This window comes from Rana temporaria, chromosome 5 (assembly GCF_905171775.1).
Source record: "Rana temporaria chromosome 5, aRanTem1.1, whole genome shotgun sequence".
Taxonomy (NCBI): Eukaryota; Metazoa; Chordata; class Amphibia; order Anura; family Ranidae; genus Rana; species Rana temporaria.
In genome coordinates, this window is record NC_053493.1 from 123,592,597 (window position 1) to 123,617,976 (window position 25,380).

Consider the following 25,380-nt stretch of genomic DNA (forward strand, 5'->3'; position numbering starts at 1 on the left):
ATTATAGGTAACATGCTTGTAGAGGGCACAAGTATTTTTTTTCCATTTTAAATTATATGCCAGTTTTGGATTATGGAACCTTGCCATATGGAAATATGTGTGTATTTAGCATAGTTACATTAAGGCCCAGATTCTCAAAGGACTTACGACGGCGTAGCCGTAGATTTCCTTGTTGAATATGCTAATGAGCTTGATACGCCGATTCACGAACGTACGTGCGCCCGGCGTAGCAAGATACGTCGTTTACGTAAGACATACGCCGGCGTGAAGTTACCCCTCATAAAGCAGGGGTAAGTCATGTTAGGTATGGACGTCAGAAACGTACAAACAGAGTCGTGTTTTAAGTCGTCCGTGAATGGGGCTGGACGTAAGTTACGTTCACGTCGACTAGGCATTGAGCGGGCGTAATTTAATTTGAAAATTCAACGTGATACTGAGCATGCGCGCGCATGCACCGTTCGAAAAAAGCGCAATTTACGCTGGGTCATGATTAGTTTACATAAAACACGCCCCCCTACTCCTAATTTGATTTAGGCGTGCTTACGCCGGCACATTTACGCTACGCCGCCGTAACTTTAGACACAAGTGCTTTGTGAATACAGCACTTGCCTCTCTAAGTTGCAGCGGCGTAGTGTAACTACGATACGCTACGCCCGCATACATTTACGCCGCCCTACGAGAATCTGGGCCTTATGCCCCGTACACACCATCACTTTATGTGATGAAAAAAAATGACGTTTTTAAAAACGTCACTTTAATTGACCGTGTGTGGGGGAAAACGTCGTTTTATGTCTTGTAAAAAACGACAGAAAAAAATTGAAGCATGCTTCAATTTTATGTGTCGTTTTTCAAAAGTGCACTTTTTACTTCACAGAAATTGACCGTGTGTAGCAAAAAACGTCGTTTTCTAAGACGTTTTTTCATCCACGCATGCCCAGAAGCAAGCTTCAATGGTAAAACGTGGTGGAACGTAACCTCACTTTGCAAGATCATTGTGAGAAAACGATGGTGTGTATGCAACTTCGTCTTAGAAAATTGAAGTTTCAAAAACGTCATTTTTTACTTCACAGAAAGTGTCGTTTTTTTTCATCACATAAAGTGATGGTGTGTACGGGGCATAAGAGTTTATCTGCTGAGCATAACAAATGCTCTCTAACATGTGTTAATTGTGTAACATCTTCTCCAGGAACAATAAAAGATCTTTGCATTTGCAGATCTGAGCTTTCATCTTACCATTGAAACTATGAAGGAATGCTAAGGGTCATGCAAAAGGGCCAGTGACTCTGAAATATCAGATTGGACTCACTCTGCAAGCAAATTGGACTCTGCATGGAACCACAGACCAGAAAAACATTACTTAAGTATTAACTTAATTATTTTTTGCTCTTAATGCCTTTTATTGTAATGTTGCTAAATAAAAAAGTATTAAAATAAGTATTGGGAGGAACAAAGAGGTATGTTTAGGTAATATTTTGAGATGAGACTGGTGATGTAGCTTGGGCAGATTTGTGGATTGCTTGGTAAATTAGTATTTAGAGTTTTATGAGTTGGATGAGCAGAAGCCATTGGAAGGATTGTAAGAAAGTGATAAATCTGGCAGCAGATGAGCCTTGCAGAGATGAAAGTTACAAAACTGTAAACTGTAGATGTGACAGCGAGTGATACTGGCATTTTCTTTAAAGGTCAGAATTGCAACAGCAGATGCTATGATTGGTGCTTTTTTTGCAGGGCTGGTGCTAGACTATCTTGTGTCCTGGGCAAGACCAGCTATTTGCACCCCCCAAAAAAATTGTACACACCGTGTCCCTGGAATACACAAGGACTCTGCTGTCATTCTGATCACTGTGATGACAGCAGAGCCCTCCCTCATCCAAAGTTGCAGAGGGCGGAGTGACGTTTTTGGAGCAATCTCTGGCAGGCTGCACATTGGACAGCTCCCCTGTGCTGTAGGGAACCCAGAAGTGTGCAAACAAACAGAGATGTGTTGGAACACAATGGGATCAATAGACAGCAATCAATAGATTGAGCGCAGGGACTCATCAGCCATCATCTGACGTTTACCAGAAAGGGCCTTTCTGGGATGATCATCAGTGTTTCGGTCCTTATCTGCGGTCACCTCTTCCATCACCGGGATGTCGGATTGCAGGTGTCTGGAGGAGGGAGGGAAATGAGCCTCTGATGTCTCCCTATACATAGGCCCTGCGACTAGGAATTTATCAGTGTGTGTGTCAGTGCCCAGGATGAGTGGAACTAGGCGAAAGCCACTTCCAGGCCAGGCAGGTCCGTGTATTTTTTGTAGGAGGGCGCAGTGTTGGCTCGCTCCCATACACGTGTAGTGAGCACTTCTCTGGCTCCTCTCATCCACACCAGCAAATACATCTCTGTTCAATGTATAATTAGGGCTCAGTTGTGTCCACCTAGGGTTAAAGTGTTCTCAGTTTAGCCCCAATCGGAGAGGCTCTACCAAAAATGTGCCCACATTTTCCACTGTCCTGTCAGACTGAGACACCCTGGTCTACCCACAAGGCTGTTGTCCTCCCAACACCAGAGAGCTGTGTACACAGAAGCAGTGGTTGCACCCTAGGTGGCAGTGCGCCCTAGGCAGCTGCCTAGTTCAGCTAGCGGTAGCACCAGCCCTAATTTTTTGTTAAAAAAAAGTTAGTTGCCTCTACCAGGTGTGTATGTAAAGATTAAATTCTCAGTTTACTAACAGTGATGATCAGTCTCAGTATTCTTTTGCTAACATTGTCCTGCAAACTAGACACATCAATGTGCAAATACGTCACATTCTGGTTGCAACTGTGAGATCTGAGATTTGAGATGTGAGAAAGCTCAACTGTTCCTCAAAAGGTTAGGCAATTCAGTAAATTTGTGGAAAATGGGGTTCTTGTCATTTAATCTATAAGTTGAAAGGGGATCCTCCATCTATACTTTATTTGCAATAGGGCTTACAGTAATGGCTTTAGAGCAGGTCTGAAAGTAAACGTTTGGTTGAAGAGTTCAAAAAGCAATAGAAATTTTGTTACATTGAACTAAATGTTATCTTATGTTTTAGCTGCCTGGATGATTTCCGCTTTCAACCTGTAGAAATGGATTCTACAAATAATATCTCTTGAGTTAGTGGATTAAAGTTCCTAGGGCCTAGACCTTTGTGCGTTTTATAAAGTTTGATAGTGTCATCTTTGGGTTTCTTAAAAAAATTGGTTGAATAACGAGCTTACCACTAAGTATTTTTTTTCTGTGGCTTCAGGTAGACCTCTGATTCTAATAATGTTTCTACAGTTTCTGTTCTAAGAATCATCCTGCTGGAATAGTGATGATGAATAAGGGTTGTGTGCTCAATAATGATATCATTGTAACCCACAGTAAATCCTAGGTGTTTTTTTAATTCTTCTTTGTCCTTCACCTATCAGCAATTTATAAGTGTGTTCCAATCTTGTCAAAGTAATTTGCTGTATGCAGGGATTTATTGTAGGATTATGTATGCCATTTTTTATGTGTGCTATGTGAGGCCTAGGAAGCTCCTGAAGGAAAGGGTGAGGCATCGAGGAGGCAGAGTAGGTAGAAAGCATCTTAATGTTTCACAATTGCAGACTAGTGTTTTTTAGATGTTGTTGCCTATAGCAAAATCTGCCCTGCCAGCATGCTGCAGTATGTGTCGTTTTTCCTGAGTATAGATGGGAGTGGAATTAAACAGCATCCTTTCCCAGCATAGACTAGTCATGTCAACCAAAGCTTATATGAGATTTTAGTGATCGGTATTATATCTTTATAAATGCTCTATTACCTAAGTAAAAAGTCTGAGAAAGGGGGCGGAGCCGGCGTGCAGCATGTGAGCATGGCAGGGACAGAGCTCTGTCTGCAGATTCCTGATCCTGTGAGTTAAATGCTCAAATTTCATCCTGGACTGCTGGGGCATGAGTGGGGGATCCTCAGGGGAGCCTCCGGGGATGGTTAAGTACTGGCCGGGCCACCCTGGGGCTCTCAAGATGGTGCCGAAGCGCAGGAGGAGGAGGAATTGCCACCGTTGCAGAGAAGGGAGGACACAGCACGACTGGTACCTGCTACCTCAAATTGGGTGAGTCCCAGAGGGCAGAGAGCTCACACCACACGCAGGGGAAGATCCTTGAATGGGGGATGACAGCAGGCTTAGTGCTGGCAGGGCCCTGCCTCACACAAATCATGGAAGTCATACAGGGGTGCCAAAAAAAGCTAATAGATTGTTTTGAGGAACTGAAGGTTGAATTCTTCTTCATGAAACATGATGTAAAGAAGCTTAGAGAAAAAGTGCAGGCTACTGAGCACCGCATTGCTACTCTGGAAGACACTGTCAGACCTATGAGCACTGATGTTCAGGTGATTAAAAAAACCCTCTCTGAACAGACTATAAAAATGGCCCACATGGAGGATCACATGAGAAGGAACAACATAAGGCTGAGGGGGTGTAAGGCACCCATCCTGAGGAGTTCTTGGAGGAGTGGCTGAAAGTGCATATGGCCCCTGGTACTTTTACTGCTATGTTTTCCATAGAACAGGCACACAGAGTCCCAGGTAGAGCTCCACCGAAAGGAGTAGGGATGAGCCGAACACCCCCCATTCGGTTCGCACCAGAACCTGCAAACAGACCAAAAGTTTGTGTGAACTTTAGAGCCCCGTTAAAGTCTATGGGACTCGAATGTTTGAAATCTAAAGTGCTAATTTTAAAGACTAATATGCAAGTTATTGTCATAAAAAGTGTTTGGGGACCTGGGTCCTTCCCCAGGGGACATGTATCAATTCAAAAAAAAGTTTTAAAAACTGCAGTTTTTCAGGAGCAGTGATTTTAATAATGCTTAAAGTGAAACAATAAAAGTGAGATATTCATTTACATTTTGTACCTGGGGAGGGTGTATATGCCTGTAAAGTAGTGCTTGTTTCCTGTGCTTAGAACTGTCCCTGCAAAAAAATGTAATTTAAAACCACTCATGGCTATAATGAATTGTCGGCTCCCGGGAATACAAAGTCATTGATAAAAAAAAAAAATGTGTGGTGGTCCTCCCAAATTCAATTAACATATCACTGACAGTAATGGGTCGCATAAACCTAATTTAAAATGATCTTCCTTCCAAAGCTGCTGTACATTCTCTTAAACTCGCCTGTGTACGATTTGGTGAAGGTATTCAGGCACATAGACTCTATTGTGGTGGAATTTTTGTGGGGATCCAGGGCCCCCAGGATATCTCTGGCAGTTCTGAAGTTACCTGTGACAATGGGAGGTTTGTCCATGCCGGACTTAAGATCCTATTTTTTTGCGTCTCAATTGACATTCTTACATTGGTGATGCTTCCCCCAGGTTCCTAACACCACAACACTACTGGAAACCCTATTGAATATGTTCATCAGAAAGGGGATACCAGGGAGGAAGGTGGGGTCGGTAATGGCGCTCCCAGGTAGGGTGTTTCACCTATGTGCGCAGAGAATGATGGACAACCCTTGAAGGATGACCTTTGAGGTACAATAAGTTCCTAAAAGAGTTAAGCAAACTAGAGGATGGGTATAGATGGGCCAAACATGGGGTGAAATATCTACACCATATTTACCAAGATGGCAGGTTATCCTCCTTTGCACAATTGCGGGAGCAGTTCATCGTACCCAGAACTTGGCAATTTAGATATACTGTAGGTGACCGCAATATTGTGTCAATCTCGCTCTCTTTCTTGGGGAGATTGACGACCTATGAGCCCCGACGCGGGAGCCAGCGTCGAGCCGGCTTGCCGCGATGGGAAAAAGCCGTCATAGAAGCGACGGGGATCCGACTTGGATTCCCGCCAATTCTAGCCGCGGCGTTTGGTATGAATCATGAGGGGGAAACTCCACGCCAATTTTTAAATTAAAAAATGGCATGGGTTCCCCCCCAGGGGCATACCAGGCCCTTAGGTCTGGTATGGATTGTAAGGAGAACCCCCTACGCTTAAAAAAAGGCGTGGGGGTCCCCTCACAATCCATACCAGACCTGTATCCAAGCACGCTGCCCGGCCAGGAAAGTAGTTGGGGACGAGCAAGCACCCCACCCCCTCCTGAGCCATACTAGGCCGCATGCCCTCAACATGGGGGGGTTGGTGCTCTGGGGCAGGGGGGCAAATGAATATGGGGTACATCGTACCCCTACCCATTCACCTGGAGGCAAAGTGTCAATAAAATAAACACACAACACAGGGTTTTAAAACATGTCCCCTAAGGGTACTTAGGGTCAGACGCTGGTTAAGACCAGGCTGAAGAAAGGGCGAAATATTATAGATGTGATAGAGTACTCCCTGGGACTCCTGTCCTCACACCAGTAAGCCTTCCATGTGAAACTGTAAGGCTGCGTACACACGGTCGGACAAAACCGATGAGAATGGACCGAGGTTCAGTTTCATCTGTCCAAACCGACGGTGTGTATAGCCCATCGGTCAGTTTTCCTTCGGTCTAAAATTTTAAAACATGCTTCAAAATCGAACCGATGAACCACTGACCGATCGGTCCAAACCGATGGTTAGTACACAAAAGCATTGGTTCAAAACCAGCGCATGCTCAGAATCAAGTTGACGCATGCTTGGAAGCATTGAACTTCGTTTTATTCAGCACATCGTGTGTTTGACGTCACCGCGTTCTCACCCGATCGGTTTTTGGAATAATGGTGTGTACGCACATCAGACCATCAGGCCACTTCAGCGGTGAACCGATGGAAATGGCCGTCGGACCATTCTCATCGGTTTGGAACAACCGTGTGTACGCGGCCTTAATCTTGCAGGAGTTGAAGTTTCTTGCTCTAAGTAAGGTGGGGATAAAATAGTCAGAAATAGCCCTGTCCTTTAGGACTTGTGTTTCAACAGCCATGCCAATGAAGTCAGTGACTGGGAAGCAGGTCGGAACAGGGGGTGGGGCATTTTACCAGTGAGTCTGGTCTGTTCAAAAGAGCGCAGGGTTTGTTTGCCAGAAGTCTGAGTATTTCTATATTCCGTGTCCTTTTGGGCCAATTTGATGTTATGTGAATCACTTGAACCCTTTCCTTTCATGCAGCAGTTAAAGGAGGTTCTTCATCAGAGCAAAGGCATAGACCAGCTTAAACTGAGTCCGAGGAATCACCAGAGCATCTACTGTGAAGTCTAGAGGATCCCAGGATGCACACATCTGGTTTCTCCCACCTTTGACAGAGATTTTGAACGATCTCTAGGTGCAAAATCAACTCCCCCAGGTCAAAGCATTGATGGCTTATGAGTAGGCCCTTTCATTTTGAACACATTAGAGGGGAGGTGCCAATGGTGGGGACCGCCATAGTGATCGTTGACTTTAAATATATTGTAATCTGTGTGATGTCATCGGTGTGCAGAAAGTTCCTTTCCTCTCTTCATGTGATGGAGAGTGGACGGTCCATCTGCACCTAGCACGGAGGACACAGCTTCTTTTAAGAGGATGTTGGTTTGGAAGATGGTAGCTTAATGGTTTTAATTACCTCCACCTGTATAGGGTCAGATAGTGTCAGACCCAAGGTGGATTGTGTTTAGAATAGTTTTATAAAGAGTGTCTGTTTTCCCAACTTCTGCTAACCGCTTGTGTAATGCCATTAATTCTTTACAGCTACCTAAACAAAAGTCTTCCAGTTTCCCCCTTATAGATTGAATTAGCCATTTTGGCATCATTTACATGGCTTCACCCGCAGTCCTTTAATGGGCCGTGTCTATTAATAATTTTTTTTAAAGATGTTATTCATTGATTTTCAATTTATACTTAAGTACAAATATATATTTAAGTACAAATACAAAACAATAAAGCTCCTATAAACCTTTCAGTCCGTGTCCTGTGTAGCTAAAATATAGTATAAAGTCAGAGATATCATGACAGAGTGTAGTTAATGAAAACATGGTTTATTTGGAATCCAGTGTTAAACAGATGCTTATCCCTATTTGACAGCCGTGCAGGTGGGTGACTCTGTATGGTGGCCCTGAATGCACACTGTCTGCATTTGGGTCCACTCTGCACGGCTTTCAAATTGTGCAGCTGTGTCTGAATAGCCGTTGCTTTCCCACTTGGAGGGTCCAGTCACTTAAAGATACATCAGTGGCGTCACTAGGGTTGGTGTCACCTGGTGCGGTAAAATATGGTGTCACCCCCCCCAATAACATTTTTCAAATATTTTTTACCCTACTGTTTGCTCTCTGTTCTCATTTCTTCCCATTTTCTCTCTCTCCCTATCCATCTTTCTTGTTCGTTCTATCCCTTCTTCTTTCTCTCCATTTTTCTTTGTCCCCTCCCCCACCTCTCTTTCTCCAGAACCGGAATTCACATCTCAGGAGCCTAGTCTGGACCCCTTTACATTACACAGCACCCTGCATCACTGCACCCCTTTTACATTACACAGCCGCCTGCACCTCTGCGCACCCCTTTACATCACATAGCCCCCTGCACCTCTGGACCCCTTTACATTACACAGCACCCTGCATCACTGGACCCCTTTACATCTCATAGCACCCTGCATCTCTGGACCATTTTACATTACACAGCAGCCTGCATCACTGCACCCCTTTTACATTACACAGCCACCTGCACCTCTGGACCCCTGCATGTTACACAGACCCCCTTCAGTGCAGACACCCCCTCAGTGCAGACACCCCCCCTTTGTGCAACCCCCCCCTCAGTGCAAACCCCCTTGGTGCAACCCCCCAGTGCAAACACCCCCAGTGCAAACCCCCCCCTTAGTACAACCCCCCATTGCAAACCCCCCTTAGTGAAAACCCCCTTGGTACAACCCCCCCCTCAGTGCAAACACCCCCCCTTCAGTGAAATCCCCCCAGGTGCAAACACCCCCCTTCCCATTCAGTACCTCAGATCATCGCAGGCAGTGCCACGGCACATGGACAGAAGGTCCCCTCGGCCCCTCCCCCTCTGTACACACAAACAGAGAGGAGGGGGCTGTGCCTGTGTGCCGACTGCCGAGCACCGCTAACAGCCCGTGGCTGTGAGAGGAGGGGATGGATGGTGCTGCGGTGTCACCCCGCAAACCCCCCTCCTCTTGTACCGTGGTGCTCCAATTCCGCGGCGCTCATCGCTGCAGTCGCGGGGGGGGGGGGCATGGCGGGGGGTGCGCCCCCCGCACATGTCAGCTAAAAAAAAAATTTTTTCTTTTTTAAATCGGGATGGTGTCACCCCTCTAGTGGGTGTCACCCGGTGCGGCCCGCACCCCCGCACCCCCCTAGCAACGCCTCTGCATCCCATTCATGGACTACGGGGGTAAGTGCCCATGTCAATTTGGCCATTTGAATCCTAATGGAAAGCTCTGTTTGTGTATTTTCATAGATTGTGTTTTGGTGGGGAGGGGATACATGCTGTTACTAGTGAACTCCAGGGCTTGCAAATTTTAAAACAACGTTGCCCCTGTTTTCTTATGTAGGTTTTGGGTGCCTCAGACATCATTACCATTACACTATATTTGTGTTCTTTAACCACCTCAATACAGGGCACTTAAACCCTCTTCCTGCCCAAGCCATTTTTCAGCTTTCGGGGGATGACAATTGAGTGGTCATGTAACACTGTACCCAAATAAATTTTTTATGTTTTTTCCCCCCACAAATAGAGCTTTGTGGTTTTTATACCTTGCGCTATAAACAAAAGAAGAGTGACACGTTTGAAAAAAACACAATATTTTTACTTTTTGCTATAATAAGTATCCCAATTTTTTTAAAAAAATTTATTTTTCTTCAGTTTAGGCCGATATGTATTTTTCTACATATATTTGGTTAAAAAAATCACAATAAGTGTATATTGATTTGTTTGCGCAAAAGTTATAGCTCTACAAAATAGGGGATATAATTATGGCATTTTTATAAAAAAAAATTTTTTTACTAGTAATGGCGGCGATCTGCGATTTTTATTGTGACTGTCATACTGCGACATATCAGACACATTTGACACTATTTTGGGACCATTCACATTTATACAGCGATCAGTGCTATACAAATTCATTGATAACTATGTAAATGTGACTGGCAGGGAGGGGGTGGACACTAGGGGCGATCAAGGGGTTAAATGTGTGTCCTAGGGAGTGATTCTAACTGTAGGATGAGGAGACTCACAAGGGGAGGAGACCGGTCAGTGTTCCTCTGTACCGGGAACACACCATCAGTCTCCTCTCCTCTGACAGGACATGGATCTGTGTGTTTACACACACAGATCTGTGTCCTTGGCTGTGTCACCAGCCATGGAGGACATCGCGGCTGCCAGGCACGCACACCTGCACCCGAGTGACGCGGCGCGCACATGCCCCCTAGTGGCCCGAGAAGCCGAGGACGTCATATATGACGCCTGGCCAGAACAAGAGCCACACCGCCCAGCGGTCATTTGACGGTCGGCGGGCGTCAAGCGGTTAAAAAAGGCCAGAACTCACACGAATTCTTTTGATTATCATAATTTTAATTGAAACACCCAGCTATAATTTACCATTCAAATGAACCAAAAATCCTAATGATTTACATAATTTAGCCAGACACAATATGAAACTTTGAAAAATTTTCTTCAATAAATAATTTAACAAGTACAATGTTTTTGAAAGTTTGTGTCAAATTGGTTTCTCTTTATCTGAAAAACAGATCATGTTTCAGGTCACATACAGTATATTACCAAAAGTATTAAGATGCCTGCCTTTACACACACATGAACTTTAATGGCATCCCAGTCTTAGTCTGTAGGGTTCATTATTGAGTGGACCCACCCTTTGCAGGTATAACAGTTTCAACTCTTCTGGGGAGGCTGCCCACAAAGTTTAGGAGTGTGACTATGGGAATGTTTGACCATTCGTCCAAAAGCGCATTTGTGAGGTCAGGCACTAATGCGAATGGGAAGGCCTGGCTCGCAGTCTCTGCTCTAATTCATCCCAAAGGTGTTCTATCAGGTTGAGGTCAGGACGCTTTGCAGGTCAGTCAAGTTCCACCACCCCAAACGTACTCATCTATGTCTTTATGGACCTTGCTTTGTGCACTGGTCCAAATCATTTGGTGGAGGGGGGATTATGGTGTGAGGTCGTTATTCAGGAGTTGGGTCTGGCCCCTTCGTTCCAGTGAAGAGAACTCTTCAGGCGTTTTAAGGTGACATTTGGACAATTTCATGCTTCCAACTTTGTGGGAACAGTTTGGGGATTGCCTCGTCCTGTTCGAACATAATTGCGCACCAGTGCACAAACAAGGTCCATAAAGACATGGGTGAGCGAGTCCTGACCTCAACCTGATGGAACACCTTTGGGATGAATTAGAGCGAAGACTGCGAGCCAGGTCTTTTCATCGATATCAGTGCCTGACCAAATGAGCTTCTGAAATAATGGTCAAACATTCCCATAGCCACACTCCTAAATTTGGGGACAGCTTTCCCAGAAGAGTTGAAGAAGAAGCTGTTATAGCTGCAAAGGGTGGGCCAACTCAATATTGAACTCTACGGAACCAAGACTGGAATACCATTAAAGTTCATGTGAGTGTAAAGGCAGGCGTCCCAATACTTTTGGTAATATAGTGTATTTTAAAGAACCATTGTAGAAAGAAAAGTGCAGAAAGCGGAAAATATCAAATTACAATCTGCTCATTCTTTGATGTCTGAAATGTGTAATGCCGCATACAAACGATCATTTTTTGGCATGAAAAAAAACAACGTCATTTAAAATGATCGTGTTTGGGCTAAAACAACGCTTTAAACCCGTGCATGCCCAGAAGCACGTTATGATACGGGAGCGCTCATTCAGGTAAAACTACCGTTCATAATGGAGTAAGCACATTCATCGCGCTGTAACAGACAAAAAAGCGCAAATCGTCTTTTACTAGCACGGAATCAGCTAAAAGCAGCCCAAAGGCGAATAGAACTTTCCCTTTAGAGTGCCGTTGTACGTGGTGTACGTCAACGTGCTTTGTTCATCATTTTTCAAAAACGATGGTGTGTGGGCAACATCGTTTTTAATGATGAAGTTGGAAAAACTTTGTTTTTTTGGACATGCTGAAAAATGATCGTGTGTACGTGGCATAAGGGGGGAAAAAAAGTAGAAAAATGGCATCCTTTCCCATAACTGTTGTATAGTATAATCTCACTCTTGCACACCATTAGCTGGATTCAGAGAGGTTTACGCCGGCGTATCAGTAGATACGCCGTCGTAACTCTGAATCTACGCCATCGTAAATTTAAGCATATTCTGGAAACAGATACGCTTAAATTAGGCTAAGATACGAGCAGCGTAAGTCTCCTACGCCGTCGTATCTTAGGGTGCATATTTACGCTGGCCGCTAGGTGGCGCTTCCGTTGTTTTCCGCGTTGAATATGCAAATGAGCAAGATACGCCGATTCACAAACGTACCTACGTCCGTCGCAATTAGTTACGCCGTTTACAGAAGACATACACCGGCGTAAAGATAAAGTTGGTCTCTAGGTGGCGCAGCCCATGCAAAGTATGGATGTCGGAACAAGCGTATCTTTTTACGTCGTACGCGAATATGGCTGTGCGTAAGTTACGTTCACGTGGTAGGCAGTGTTCGATGTATCTTAGGAATTCTATCCGACGCATGCGCACTGGGATACGTCCACAGACGGCGCATTCATCAATCGTTCAAAACGTCATTTACGTGGGGTCATGGTTTATTTACATAAAACACGCCCACCTCAACACAATTTGAATTAGGCGGGCTTACGCCGGCCCATTTACACTACCCCGCCGTAACTTAGGACGCAAGTGCAATACAGCACTTGTCTCTCTAACTTACGGCAGCGTAGCGTATATGAGATACGCTACGCCTGCCTAACGTTAGGCAGGTCTTACTGAATCTGGCTACATATGGTTTACTTATGCTATTAGAAACTATTTCACACAATACCAATAAGCTCTTAATATGCAGGTTTATTTTCTCATAAATCGTGTACAAAGCATTTCAGACTTAACTGTCATGTGCTTGTAAAAATAAGTTAAGATTACTGTAGGCTAATGTGAGCAAGAAGTTCATCCCTGGATGTTTTTTTGAGGCTTCAAGGACATCACTAAACACTGGCAGCTTTATTTGTGTATAAATCATTAAAACATATTAGATTCTATTTACAGGAAAAGCATACTTTTAATTAATGCGTTATACATTCATATGAAACAAGAAAAATCAATAGCAATTCCATATTACTAATATAATATGATTATGTTTTTATTTTGCCAAGCAAAGAGAGCCAACTTGTTTATGATGTATGCAATATTTAATGAAAATAGTAGCTGAAGTGTATCAATATTTCTTGCCAATAATTACTTTTAAATGAAACTCAGCAGATCAGTCATTTCACATTATCACTATGGACAATTACTAGCAGACATTAAAATCCTCTGTATTTCTAGGGCAGAGATGAACAAATATTGGCAACTACTGACTAAGAACATAAATAAAGGCAAAAAATAATAATACTTTAGACAGAATTGAAATATATTGCAGCTTACAGATGTGTAGTAGATTTCATTTTCATCTCTTAGCATTTCCCTTTATTATCAACTGGTGATTCAGCCAGTAATACACGTTCTAGTTAACTATTCTGGATGGAGGAGTAATAGAGACACCTGTGGACAGCAACTATGTCAATTTGGGGAGTGTTAAATGCATTAGCAGATTTAGAAGTAATTAAGAAATGTAAGCCGAACTCCAGCTAACACTTTCTAGGCAGGTACAGCAACAGTTTTTTTTCTTCTTCTGGAATATAGGTTTTGCATAAATGAATACAAGCTGATCATTGTGAGCACCCCTGTCCGTGTTAAATGGTTTGTCTCAACCTCCTAACTGCCACAATAGCTGGATGGCTTGGTCTGTTAAAGGAAGTTAAAAATTAAAAGACTTAGGCCGCGTACACACGCGGTCGTTCCAAACCGATGAGAATGGTCCGACGGGCCATTTCCATCGGTTCACAGCTGAAGTGGCCTGATGGTCTGATGTGCGTACACACCATCGTTCCAAAAACCGATCGTGTCAGAACGCGGTGACGTCAAACACACGACGTGCTGGATAAAACGAAGTTCAATGCTTCCAAGCATGCGTCGACTTGATTCTGAGCATGCGTGGGTTTTGAACCGATGCTTTTTTGTACTAACCATCGGTTTGGACCGATCGGGCAGCGGGCCATCGGTTTGATTTTAAAGCATGTTTTAAAATTTTGGACCGAAGGACAACAGACCGATGGGCTATACACACGGTTGGTTTGGACCGATGAAACTGAACCTTGGTCCATTCTCATCGGTTTTGTCCGACCGTGTGTACACGGCCTTACTGACTGGATCAACAGAAGAAAATAATGGGAAAAAGCTTAAAAAAAAAAATTCTACTATTACATCTTAAAATTGGTAAGCTACAATATACAGTAATACATTTCTGGTTTTGGGTCATCTTTCAGTTGTCTGACCATAATTCACATACTATCTACTAATGTAAATAGGTCAGGTGATGGGTAAAAGTAAAAAGAGTACAGGAAAGTGACATATACTAGAACCACATGTTGTATGATTTTTATCCTGATATATCCATAAATATTACATCTCTTATATCAGCCTTAACATAGATTTCCTGCTGTTATTTGCTTTCATAGAAATTGTCAATAAGTATAATCTTTTTAGAATGTTCTTATGTTCTCAAACCTTGAAGGATGACAATACTAGGTTTAATAATTTTTGGAAGAATGTAAAAAGGGGACACATTATGGGCCTACTTTCCTGAGATTGTGGCCACCCCATCCCTAGGTTAGGATACGTTTATATTAGTTTGCTTCAGGGTTAATAGGTGTTTAGGAATACTGGGAAGGAGAAAAATTGCGCTAATTACAGACCATAGAGAGTTGCAGGGCATAAGATCGTTCCAATAATTGCACAGGTAGTTGAATTCATTCAATAAAGGACACCCGGTGATTGATTCACAGACAAGTGCACCACCACCTCATAGAGAACACGCTTGCCAGATAGCAAGCCAAGTAAGCAAATGGCTATAGCCCAGCCCAGGCTTTTGCTTTGTGAGAGATTGCAGGAATGCTGTATGGGTGATGATACTGATTTACAAGCTAATTACCATAAGCTCTGTAAACTCCTTAAGCAATGTTCAACAATCAGCCCAAAAAGAGATAAGATAGACCACAGCGTGATACTGTCTAACTCTTCATTTATTGTTCAATATAAGTAGTTGCACTTACACTTTAGAAGTTTTTAAAATTGCGTAAAATTAAAAAGCAGGCCAGCTACAATACATGCTCTCGTCCTTCTCAAGGAGACGGCGTGGTGACTTCAGTGTGTTACCTGCTCAGACGCGTTTCGTGACATATGACATTTTTAATGGGGAGTTTAGGAATACTGCCCCTTTAAGGATCAGGAGTATAGGATTTATCAGGAACCAATGGGAAAGCTGAGAATGTTCTGGAATTACCAGGATAGGCTATATAAGAATGGCTGGGAAGGGGATTTCCCTCTTCCCAGTGACCAGAGAAAGAAGACAGGAGCTCCCTCCCGCCTGCCCTAGTTGCGAGCACTTTTAAGTGGTAGGGTCACCCTGGATTTTACAGTTTTTCTCTATTGTTTTGGCTCATTTCTTGAAACAGAAATTACATTCTCAAAACTCTAAGATCATTTGGCAAAACAGTCTTACAGTTCAGCACAACACTATAACTCACGTGCAAAAGCTCATATCTCTCCCAAAACTGTTCACTCATGCTTCAAAACCATATTAATTTCCCATATAAAGAGTCAGTGCCCTCAAAATGGCAAAGATTCTTCTCAATTGCTTTGGCTCATTTCTTGATACAGACCGGACGTTCTCAGCTCTCTTGGTACTTTTGCCAAAATAACCTGGATGGTTCGGCACAACACCATGGTTCACCTTCAAAAGTTCATATCTTTCCCAAAACAGTTCACTCATGTGTCAAAACTAAATTTCTTTCTCATTCAAATAGTCAGTGCCCCCAAAATGCTTCATCCCTTTGGCATTGTGTAAGCACTGCAAGTCAAAATGTTTCAATGTTTTCTCTCTATGGCAGAGGACCATTGAAATATCCCTCATGTCCACCTTTCAGTCTTAGCCCAGTCCTTCATTGATAATGGTTACTGTACAGTTTTTGTCTAGCTAACTGAATACAATTGTGTATAAAACTGAAAAAAAAAAGAAAAGATTTTAGGGTAAGAGTCGCCTCCAAGGTTTGACATCACACACTGCACTCATACTGCCAAGGAAAAATTACTTTACAGTATTGTAACCATTATCATTCACACACAAAGTACCGTATTTATCGGCGTATACCGCGCACTATTTTGCCCTGAAAATCAGGGCAAAATCGTGGGTGCGCGGTATACGCTGATACCCGCTTTCCCGCCACGAGTTTGAATACTGCGCCGGCATATACCAAGCGCAGTACACTCGTGTATCTTCGGGCAGTCTCGGCGCCTCTCGCGCTGACGTCCTGAGCGTACAGGACGTCAGCGCGAGAGTTGCCGAGCCTGCTCGACGATACACGAGTGTACTGCGCTCGGTATATGTCGGCGCAGTATTCAAGCTTGGCGCGGGAAACGAGAGGGGAGGACGCGAGGATGCCGCAGAAGGACGCCGGACCCGACGAGGCCGCCGATGGACGCCGCGCAAGACACCAAAACTGTAAGTAAAAAAAATAACTTTTTTCCACAGGATTCGCGGCAACTTTAGGGGTGCGCGGTATATGCGGGAGCGCGTTATACTGCGATAAATACGGTAACTTCGATACTTCAGAGTAAAAAGAAAATGTATACAGCATAATATATACGGAAATATAAAAACACAAACATGAAACAAGGAAAATTAAATTTAGCCTACAATGCTGTAAATAAAGCTGGAGTTTTACAACTACTGTAACATCTCTTCACTGGTCGCTGTCCTCACCCTCCCTCTCCTGTCCACCGTCCTCACCCTCCTGCCCATCCACACGCTGCTGTCTGTCTGGCCACAGATTTTCGTCAACATCACAGCGTATATCCTCCCTTGTGATGCAAAGAGGGAAGAAATGGCGTGCATGTTGCAACCATTCCCCACACTGATCTCCTGTAATATCCTCACAGGCAGCGTCCATTGCATGGAGCAGGGACCTCTGATCTTGAGCCCGATGCTCATACACTCTCCACCTCCAAGCGGAGAAAAACTCCTCAATAGTATTGAGGAAAGGAGAGATGGGTGGTAGGAACACCATATCCATCCTTGGATGAGCAGTGAACCAGGCCCTGATAAGCGGGCCATGGTGAAAATTCACATTGCCCCATACAATTATATTTTGTGGTAGGTGAGGCCCTATGAGACCTCTCTCATTTTCAGGGATCAAATCCAAATGAAGGTGGTCCAAGAAGATGAGGAGCTTCTGTGTATTGTATGGGCCAAGACTGGGGATGTGAGTGGCCACACCATTCTCAGAAATGGCAGCACACATAGTTATATTGCCCCCTCGCTGTCCTGGGACATCCACCGTGGCCAATAGAATTACGGCCACGTCTTTGGCCCTTGGCCAGGTTGAAGCCAGCCTCATCCACATACACGGGTTTGTGAGAGGTCTCGTTTTCTTCCAGTGCCATTATTCTCTACAATAGAGTAAAAAAGGAAAACATCAAATCAGTCATACAGAAGAGTCATACACTAGAGTTACAGAGAGCTACATAGGAATGTTCTATGTTCCACAAGTTCAATATACTACTGGCCAGTATTCCAGTGGTTCCAAACCTGGGGTACATGTTCTTCTCAGAATTGGGGACCCAGTCGAATACTGGGGCCCCGCCACAGCTTTAAATGTTCCGGGCCAACATGGTCCCGGAACCAGGAACACCGCGTGGCACGCGCACCCCTGTCTGGTAGGCCATCTCGCCCCGGGGCCGTGATGTGTGGTCACCCTAAAGGTGGGTGCCACCTCAGGAAAAGAACCCCGCCTCAATGGCGTCTGCTCCAGAAGTACCCTCCCCCAGCATGCCCCGCGAGAGAAACTCCCTCCCGATTGGCTGCTGGCAAGAGGCACCCCAGCCTGGACTCCACTGTCGCCCCGGGGTGGTATGACACCCCAGCAACCACAGAATGGACCCGCAGCACAGCCCAGCTGAAACAGAGACCCTTTGTAAAATTGCAATCGGAATCAGAGTCAACTACACTCTGATTATCCCTTAACTTTTACAGTAATAGCACCGGTACTTGGAAGTACACAGGCGCTACATCTACAATATTTTTCTTGTCATTGTTAGTATCATACGTAACATCCCACTGAGGTAAGATACTGTTATACTGTAGGCCTATCACACACACTAAATGAATATGTAAATGAATAAACATATTTGTTGCTCTATGCACAGTGTCCTGTCCTATACATTATATAATTATATAATTGTGGCCCGAATTTCATCAGAGACAGCATGGTGTCTTCGTGCTCCTCGGCCTCTTCCCCCTATTCCACCACCACACACCCTTACTCCTCCTCTTCTTCTTCCTCGAGCAGACAGTTGCCATTGTTCATTTACTTGGCCAGGTGACTCCATGTTCAGAAATTGTACTGGTCCTGCATGGTCAAGCTCTATATGTACATGTTTGGCAGCATTCACAATCATGGACAGCACCTGTCAGGTACAGTAACTAAACATACTGTTTGATTGGTCATCTGAGACCAACTCCTCCTTCGTTAGTCAAGTTCTAGTTGCACCCGACTGTCAATTGCTGTAATCATTTTATCAAATGTTCCAAGAGATTCATATATGGTATTCATGGTATTATGTTCCTGAATAATTTTGACAATTGAACAGACTATTGTGCATGTGATGACTTAAACAATGAAATTACGCTGACCTGTTTTGGAGAGAATGACCATTAGACTGAAGAAATGGCAATCAGTTTAGATCAACAAGATCTATTCAATTGGAAATTGTGCTAAATGTAGGCTACTTGTACTAAATCATTTGAAAAATGTACTAAGACATGGAGACATGTACTGAGACATTTGATGAAATGAATGAGAAATGCCATTCAGTTGTGAACAATTGCGAAGTGGTTTGGAGATTTGTCCATGTTGTTTTGAGAATATCATTTCTGTTTCAAGAAATGAGCCAAAACAATGGAGAAAAACTGTAATAAAACAGCATAGGACATTATTCCAAAGTTAGGAAAATCAGAATAAACAGAACACAAAGCAAGTACACTGAGTGAACACAAGAGTCAATATGCAGAACACATTAAACAATAGTGTTGGGTTAACGGTTTGGGCCGAACAAAAGTTTGGCTCGAACATCGCCTGTTCGGCGAACACCCGAATTTGTGGAGTGTTCGTCAGCTGAGTGGCCCACAATCACGGTCCCACCCCACACTATAAAAGGTTCCTTCCCATAGTAACCTTTTTGCAGTGTTGTTGGAGTGGAGATAGATAGAGAAAGTCTCAGTTTACTACTAATGAGTCAGCGTGTTCACTGATTGTAACTCTGAGTGTAGAGTGTTAAAGTAGTGTGAGTATAGTGTGTCAGTATAGTGTAGTGTGTCAGTATAGTGTAGTGACAGTATAGTGTGTTAGTGTAGTGCAGTGTTTAAACACTTGCCGACTGCCCGCCGTCGATTGACGGTGGCAGAATGGCACTCCTGTGCAAATTGCTGTAGCTGTACGGTGAGCGCTTTAAGGAGTATAGGCTCCCTAAGGAGCCAATGCTCGTGCCCGGCAGCTGTTATCTCCTCTGGGCACCCACAATCGCTCCTGACAGAGCGAGGATGGAGATTTGCATGTGTAAACACACAAATCCCTGTCCTGTCAGGGGAGAGAAGACAGATCGTGTGTTCCTAGTATATAGGAACACCGATGAGTCTCCTCCCCAAGTCAGTCCCACCCCCCACAGTTAGAACACACAGTGAGGGAACACATTTAACCCCTTGATCGCCCCTAGTGTTAACCCCTTCCCTACCAGTAACATTTATACAGTAGTCAGTGCATTTTTATAGCACTGATCATTGTATAAATGTCAATAGTCCCAAAAATGTGTCAAAAGTGTCCTATCTGTCCACTGCAATGTCACAGTCCCGATAAAAATCGCAGATCACCTCCATTACTAGTACTAGTAAAAAAAATTAAAATAATAAAAATGCCATAAATCTATTCCCTATTTTGTAGAAGCTATAACTTTTGCCTAAACCAATCAATTGCTTACAAATTGCTTATTTAAGGAGAAGAATATATATCGGCCTAAACTGATGAAGAAACATGTTTTTTTTTTAAATTGGGATATTTATTATAGCAAAGAGTAAAAAATAAATTGTTAATCTTGGCCTGAGTGTACTATAATTTGGCTTCTTCACATAAGGCTTATTCACTGTGGTGCAAAAATTTGTTATTTCCATTCAAAGTTATCCCAAAAATGTCTAATGTTGTTCTGAGTGCACTAAATTGTAGCCTGATCATACAGACTGGCTCCCCAAGTTGTTGTTTACAAAAGAAAACTTGCAGGGAAAAACTATTTAAATGTCATTTGTTTTTCTTTATATGTGTCAGTTTTGCTGCAGCAGGTTCTAATCATGGTACAGATGCACCACTTTACAGGCAGACTAAGGGGATCCCACAGGAACTATATTTATAGGATTATTTCATTTTTATTGCTACACTTTAAGCATTATTAAAGTCACTGCTCCTTTAAAAGCAAAAAAAAATTGCACTGATGTCCTCCGGGGCAGTACCCGGGCCCCTATAACCATTTTATGGCCAATAACTTGCATATAAGCCTTCAAAATGAGCACGTTTGATTTTTCAAGTATAGGTCCCATAGATGAAGTTTCGGAGTTTGGCCCTGAACTTTTGGACTGTTCGAGAGTTCGTCACTCGCCTGACGAAGAGGTCCTGTGTGACCTCGAAACGTTTCACTATTGCATTACATTTTTGGACGTAATCGGACAATCCACGGTGTGCTGGCGAATATGTTTGTTTGTTTGATGGTTCCAGTGCCCAGCTGGTGATCGTTTCAGCACCCACCCTTTCTTTATGAGCTGTTTTACCAGGAACGTGTGCGATTGGAATAGTGACTAGACTGTTCGAGAGTTCTGTCACGAACTGATGCGCGGGGGGGGTGGGGGTGTTAGGCCCAACTCTATTAAACAATGATTCAGAAGCCAAAGAAAGTATTTTGGGGACATATAAGACGCATTCAAGCAGCAGTCAATAGGCATATTAACTGTGCACAGAAAAGGGAACAGGGTAAGTACATCAAGTCAACAATTTCACTGCAGTGTTTATGAAGAATTATTCTCTGGAGCTGACATACTGTATTTGAATTGCATCATTTGTGTACAATCATTAGTGCAGCAAGGGCTAGGAGAAAGGAAATTTTCTGCTGTAATATACACATTTTCAGAATACCAAAAAATTGTCTATTTTAAAGACCTGTTAAAAGGTTTATGACAAAGTATTATAGCAGCCGTCATGGTGCAGCTTTTAGGCACACAGCTGAAGAACAACGCACCTATTACTTCTAGGATGTTATGGTTTAATTTCAAACCCACTTCCAAAACAATAAGAATATATAATATGCAGTGACTATTGAGAGTGGCATCAACATACAGTATAATAAAATGACAAATGCATAGATGTTGATTTAGTAAAGGAGCAGAGACTATTTGTTACAACAACTCTGGAATTCTTGCCAGTACTTCCAGTGTTTCTTGCAGAATCCTTCCAGGACTTCCAGAATCAAAGCCAGTGATTCCAATGGTACATGCAGAACCCCTGCCAGTACTTCTAAAAGTACTTGCAGAATTCCCACTAGTGCTTCCAATGACACTTTGCAAATGTCTCTGCCAGGACACCCAGAGTTCCCTAAAACAACATTGGGTGTGTCCTCTGACCAATAGGGTATTTACACTGAAGTAACCAGTGATGTGTCTTCAAACCAGCTACCCATGAGAGAGAGCTTTTATATTAAAGCCTGAACCTGTTGTTGACCCAAGTTGCCTGACTATTCTCTTGTTTTCCACTAGATTTTCTATCTTCATAGTTGCCAACACAGACTTCTGACTAACCTTTGCTTTCCGGCTGCCAAGACTCCTGCCTGAACCTAACTACACTCTTATCACCAGTCTAGTTTCCACCTCCTTGTTGCCTACCAAGACTGTCTGGCTTCTCTCTGCTTGCAAACTGTCAAGACCCCGGCTTGATCCTGACTGTACTCTTGTCTCTTGTCTTTTTTTGGTATGCCTCCTTCTTTGTTACTCCTTAAAAGGGCATTTCCAGAGGCCAAGATCTGGTGCCAGTAGCAGCAATGTGTTCCAGGGATCACTAGGGGTTTGAGACTATTTCCACCAAAGAGAGATCTGGTGAAGATTAAGCACCATAGGAGGACCCATGTCACTTGCCAGAGTATTGTATTGTAATACTATTTACTTAGCAAAGTGAATTCTCACTTTCCAGAGTGAATGTTAGTGAATAAGGTGAAACACTTTGAATATCCAATCATGTGAGAGGAAAAGTAAAAAAAACAGGACATTTGTAAAATATGATTGGGTATTTAAAGTGAACACAGCATCACTTTAGTCACTAAAATTCACTTTTATAAGTCAATCCTTTACTAAATCAACTGCATGGTGACTGTTCATAAAATATTGTATACATGATAAACAGCCAATAGTATATAATTGAAGATCTGTAAATTTGTACCAATACCAAAAATGGCAGTTTTCTCGTCGTGAAAAACGGTCGGGTGTACACGGCATAACTCAGTTAAAAACATTATATTAACCACTTGCTGACCAGCCGCCATCGTTATACGGCAGCAGGCCGGCACGATCCCGCGAACCGTCGTGGCTGTACGTCGGTCCCTTTAATCGGGATAGCAGGCACGCGCGTGCCGCCGGAGGCAGAACAGGGACTGTGTGTGTGTAAACACACACGTCCCTGTTCTGTGAGGAAAAACAGATCGTGAGTTCCTAATAGCTAAGAACCACGATCTGTAATTTCCTCGAGGTCAGTCCCATCCCCCTACAGTTAGAAACACACTAGGGAACACAATTAACCCCTTGATCGCCCCCTAGTGTTAACCCCTTCCCTGACAGTGACATTTTTACAGTAATTAGTGCATTTTTATAGTACTGATCACTGTATAGATGCCAGTGGTCCCAAAAATGTGTCAAAGTGTCCAATGTGTTCGCCATAATGTTGCAGTCCCGATAAAAATCGCAGATCGCCGCCATTATTAGTAAAAATAAATGCTATAAATCCATTCCCTATTTTGTAGATGCTATAACTTTTGCGCAAAAAACAATCAATATACGCTTATTGCAATTTTTATTACCAAAAATATGTAGAAGAATACATTTTGGCCTAAACTGAAAAAAACAAACACTTAAAAAAATGTGGGATATTTATTATAGCAAAAAGTACAAAATATATATTTTTTCAAAATTGACGCTCTTTTTTTGTTTATAGCGCAAAAAATTGAAATCGCAAAGTACCACCAAAAAAAAGCTCTATTTGTGGAAAAAAAGGACGTCAATTTTGTTTTGGTACACCGTTGCATGACCGCGCAATTGTCAGTTAAAGCGATGCAGTGCCGAATCGCAAAAAATGGCCCGATCATTTAGCAGTCAATTCTTCCGGAGCTGAAGTGCTTAAACCATCTCCCCATTCTATCAACTGACAAGGACCTGACATCAGTTATTAAAGCAGGTTGCAGGTTTTCCAGCCGACGAGCCAACACTCTAGGAGATATTTTTTCTCCAAGTTTATATCAATCAGAAGGTTCAAAAAATGACATGGTTAGATTACTATTGTCTGTTTTTTGGCTCCTGGACATTTTCTTATGTGTACTCTTTTTTTTGTATGCCATTTTGCTTTTTGTACCACCATTTTGTACCAAATAAAAAAGTTTGTAAACAAAAAAAAAAGGACATGGTTAAATATACCACTGTCATCAATACTTGTCGTTTTTGCAGTAAGCATTCCAAAAAGACGAATGGAGCGAAATCTTGCTCCACTGGCAAAAGTTTTGCCATACTCGATTATATTAACTGCAGGGCCAATAATGTAGTGTATTTAATAGAATGTCCTTCCTGCAATTTACAGTATGTAGGGTGTACCATGAGATCCTTGAGGACAAGAATTAGTGAGCACTATCACGGTGCATTATACGTATCCGACAAAGGGTTATCCAATGTTTCCAAACATTTCAAATATCAACATTCAGCTAATATGTCAACCTTTGTGTTTTATGTGTTAGAAAATTTTAAAAGTCTGCTGTAAAGTGTAAAGTGATTTACACAGTAGGCTTCTTAAATGAGAAGTCTGGTGGATCTTTAGCCTTCATACCAGAATACCAATGGGTATGAATTTTAAATATGATGTGGACCTTTTCTTACGGTAGAAAAAATATGTTTGATTATTTATACTAAACAATGTATATTTGTTCTTACATTATGTTTATTACAAATCTATCATATCTCCATTTCTTTAGATCCATTTTTATCCAGTATATCAAAAGAAAAATGTGATGACATGAGTTGCACTTCCCAGGAATCACACACCTACACTGGTGTTTTTCATTTATTCCAATATTTAACATAACTTGATTGGTGGTAGTGGACTCTATTATCTTTTTATCCAATGTGTTGTGACTGTCATTTTTCGCAATGCTGTGAACAAGACTTGTGCCGAAACGTGTTAGTTGTCAATTTTAACCTGGATATGAAATAAAGATCGCAGATGGAACTTCCGGTAGTGCCGACTCTTTTTTTTCATTCGCCACATTGGTCACCTGTGCCACCACACCACACTGTTTATGATTCATCAGTCCAAAGCACCTGCTGCACCCACGTTCCTATGTTTTCATACATAGGACATGGGAAAAAAAACATGTTAGTTAAACCTAGAACAGAACTAGAAAATCAGATGGAAATATCCATATTCTGTAGGATCATTCAATTTCTGTTCATTAGTACACTGCTTTTGAGAGCTGATATGGACTGTTCAGACAAAAAAAATATTTAGAAGGGACATGGTGGAAAAATGTTCTTGTTAGTTATTATATCATCCATTTTCTGTTTTAATTAGTACAGTATACATCCTATAGAAATCGAATTAACAAGGCCAGACATGATCGGAAACAAAGTATGACCATTGACTGGACAGCTATGTGGAAGTTATCCTTTGTAATTCAAGAATTTTCATACCGTTTTAGGCATTCTCGTTTTCATTAAGGATCAATGCCATGGGGGCGTGGCTTAGCTGGGGATGTAGACGGTCGCACGTCCTGTGAGCTCCGCCGATCATCCGCTCGATTATCCTGCTGACAAGCCGTTCGTGGCTTTACTTTGGTCCCGCTACTTACCTGGACTCCCCTGGCTGCTACAGCGACCCTCGACGGTACCGGATCGGGCGTAGATAAGA

The 25,380-nt window shown here is 42.9% G+C and overlaps 1 long non-coding RNA gene across 1 annotated transcript; it reads left to right on the top strand.

Moving 5' to 3' along the window:
• The first annotated feature begins 1,159 nt into the window (after window positions 1-1,159).
• On the top strand, window positions 1,160-24,702 carry LOC120939585. Its single transcript, XR_005749280.1, has 2 exons — window positions 1,160-1,361; window positions 24,449-24,702. It is a non-coding gene; the product is annotated as an uncharacterized LOC120939585 (long non-coding RNA).
• The last annotated feature ends 678 nt before the right edge of the window (window positions 24,703-25,380 follow it).